This window comes from Ixodes scapularis, unplaced genomic scaffold (assembly GCF_016920785.2).
Source record: "Ixodes scapularis isolate PalLabHiFi unplaced genomic scaffold, ASM1692078v2 ptg001158l_1___fragment_3__unscaffolded, whole genome shotgun sequence".
In the NCBI taxonomy this organism is placed as follows: Eukaryota; Metazoa; Arthropoda; class Arachnida; order Ixodida; family Ixodidae; genus Ixodes; species Ixodes scapularis.
This window is the reverse complement of record NW_024610108.1, coordinates 2,067,501-2,071,189: the sequence shown is the minus strand read 5'-3', so window position 1 is coordinate 2,071,189 and position 3,689 is coordinate 2,067,501.

Here is a 3,689-nt window from a genome sequence, read left to right as displayed (position 1 = left end):
AGGAGACAAATATTATTCTTTTCACGCGAATAGTTCGCTCGATTTCTAATCTCTCTCTTCCGTGTCCTTGGCATGGAACGCCCGCTTCGTCTCCCACAAAGTACTTCCGAGGAATCAAGTGCAAAACACGCGACTTTAAAATGTGCGTGTTTTCTAGCGGTTACCCGTGTCGCGAGGCGACACGGGCTTTCTGGCGCTTTCAACTGGGCGAGAGCCGAACACTGTACACTACTGCACTTGCGACGGGCAGCGCTTTTTAACGGAATACTGGAAATCTCGCTTACTTTTGTGGCAAGTTCGATAGGAGACAAATATTATTCTTTTCACGCGAATTGTTCGCTCTATTTCTAATCTCTCTCTTCCGTGTCCTTGGCATGGAACGCCCGCTTCGTCTCCCACAAAGTACTTCCGAGGAATCAAGTGCAAATCACGCGACTTTAAAATGTGCGTGTTTTCTAGCGGTTACCCGTGTCGCGAGGCGACACGGGCTTTCTGGCGCTTTCAACTGGGCGAGAGCCGAACACTGTACACTACTGCACTTGCCATGGACAACGCTTTCAAACGGAATACTGGAGATGTCGCGTGCTTTACTGCCAAGCTCAATAAGAGACGAATTTCTTTCTTTTCACGGGAATTATTTCCTCTATTTCTAATCTCGCTCTTTCGTTTCATTGGGAAGGAACGCGCGCTTAGTTAGCCGCAAAGCAGTCTGAATTAATCACGTCCAAAGTACAGAATTTTACAATATATAGTGTTTTTTCCGGTTGACCGCGTCAGAAAGCGTACCTTTCCGACGAGGTCTGTGTCGCTTTGACGTGAGCGGGAGCAACGCGATTTGGGCTAGTACACGCGAGATTGGCAGCGCTTCCAATTCCAGTACTGTAGATATTGCGTGCATTTTTTACACGCTTGAGGATGTGGGATTTTCTTTCTTGTGACGTGACCCGTTTGTCAAATTGTGTCTCGCTTTTTGGTATCGTTTAAGAAGCCCGTCCGCTTACAATCCTAAAAAAGAAAAAAAAAAGAAATTAGTAAAGAAAGACGCCCATACTTTTTTGTTGCTCTTTCTTTTATTATCTGCGCAGGATTTTATTTTGTGTAAGTTTTGTTTACCGTCCCGACTACGTAGGCGTTCGTACATGCCCGTCCTCGCGCCTCGAATTGTGTGCGAGCGAAATCAATCTCCCCAAGCTAGCTTCAGAAATTGCTCGAAAATCGAACGTGAGGAAAGCCAGAGATACGTGGTTTTCACAGGTCGTGCAAGATTAATCTATAAAGTGCGATATTGGTATATATATATATATATATATATATATACATACATACATACACATACATGATTTCTGCGACAAATAGGAAGACAAAAAGACCATGTTCAAGCATAATATAGGAACATTGACACTTTGCACACACAAGGGAGGTCAAATGGCAGGTTTTTCTTCCTTGTGCAGGAAACTTTATTGCAATGTCAGAAGGGAAGTTCCACTCTAGAATTGTGCGCTCAATAAAGGAGGAAAGGAAATGCACTTGAAAACCTTCACAGTTCAAGTAAGAAAACATTTCGAAACGACAGTTTGTTTTCTTGCAGGGAGGAGAAGAGGGGAGAGAGGGAGGGAGGGAGGGAGGGAGGGAGGGAAGGAAGGAAGGAAGGGGGGGGTGCCATGCACGGTGAAGACCAGAGTGTCGAACCGAAAACCGAAGCGAACGAAAAACCGGAACCGAGGAGTTAGTTTCATCCGAACCGAAACTGACCCGCCAACTTGGAACTGTACGGAAGAAAATATAACTGTCTATTAGTCTGACGATGAATAGAAGTACAAGGGTGTACGGCAGGGATAGCTGAAAAAAAAAAGGCTCTATGGACTTGGAGCGGCAGCCCAAAGTCGATGACGACGAAAAGAAAGCACACAGTTTCGGAAAACAGGCGGTAAGAAAGCGACAAATTAAGTAGCCGTCATGTCGAGTTGATTGCTTAGCTCTATTTAAGATGAAGGAAAAAAAAAGTAGCACAATTGATGCTTACTTGCTAAATTGAATCAACCATTATCTTGTAAAGAAAAAAAACCTCAAATGCCAATCACCTGTATTTTAGGCGACCCAACAGACTGATAACTTTTAAATTCAGGCTAAAATATAACACACAAAAAAAAAAAAAACAAGGAAAGACAGATATGTATGTAGCTTGTCATTTACTGCTCCATCAAATTTAAATAAAGCAATTTATTTCTCGGCGCCTGAAAATAAGCGAACCCTACATATGAATGGAAAGATACCCGTTTGCACTCTTGAAATAGTGCCTATTACGAAAAGAAGCACCAGGTAAATATAATATCACTTTAGCTTCTTCTTTTTCTTTTTAATACGGTACGCTGTTGGTTCATCTTAGTAAAATATATAAAATAGCGCAAAAAAGACGAGGACAAGGAGTATACAGGACAGGCACTCACTTTCAACTAGTTTTATCCAGGAAAAGTAAACATACATATATAGCTTTTATTCACGATAAGTGCCGAGGGCAGCCGAGAAGGCGGCAATAGCCCCGGATGGTTTGATCGTGCTGGGAGACACCAGCATCCCAGCTCAAATATCTTCTACCATTAAGAATATGTGCTGCTTTGCCTGTCGTGTGTATATACATGTTCACTTTTCCTGAATGAAACTAGTTCAACATCAGCGCCTGTCCTGTATACCTCTTGTTCTTCTATTTGTTGTGCTATTTTAATGTCCTACATTACTTTTGTGCTCCCGCAAATCGAAACAAACCAATAAAAATTTCGGTTCGACACTCTGGTGGAAACTAAAAGCTTAGAAAGAAAGAGGAAAAAAAGAAAAAGGAAAACATTTCTACAATAATGATAAGCAGGAGGAGGAGGAGGAGGAGGAGTACAAGAAGGCTAATAATGTGGAAAAAAAAGACACGACCCAAATAAATCAATACAAAGGATGGTATAAGTCCTGCATACTTACCACATGTAAAATTAAGTAAAAAAAAATTAGAAAAAAAAATGTGTATTTATATATATATATAATTTTTTTTTCTTTTATCCAGAGGCCTTGGCGCACGCACAGCACTGCACTGCACTGCACTGCACTGCACTGCACAACACAACACAACGAGAGACTTTCCACAAACACACCACTGCGTACGAGGACACGACCACGTAGAGCTGCACGAAAACAAGCGCCGTAACTTAATAAAAAAAATAAAAAAATCCTTTCACTGGACGGACGGCACAAGAACGGAAACTGCTCAAAGAGCACACACACACACGACACATATTAATGAATTAATAAGGGGCACAAGTAGAACCTAGTTGGGCGATACGTAGGACACGGCACCCACACCAGAGGCCTTGCACAAGCACAGCACTGAGCACTGAGCACTGAGCAGCAGGTCACAGGACAGATATGACGTCCACGCTGAGTAGGCCGAAGGCAGGGAATTACGGACGCACGCGAGGTCCCCCACAGGCACTTTCACCGGAACCACGCCACAACACCACGCTGCAGAGCGCGCACTGCAAAGCGAAACCATGCGCTCACCTTCGGAAAGCACGGAGGGCGGGCGGCACAGAGAAGCAAAAAGACGTAAAAAGCACATCGCGATGAAGCGGCGGCGAATGAACACTACTCACTAGTGGAAATGGATATCTCCTCAAGCGAAAACATGCAATGACCACGCATGGTTT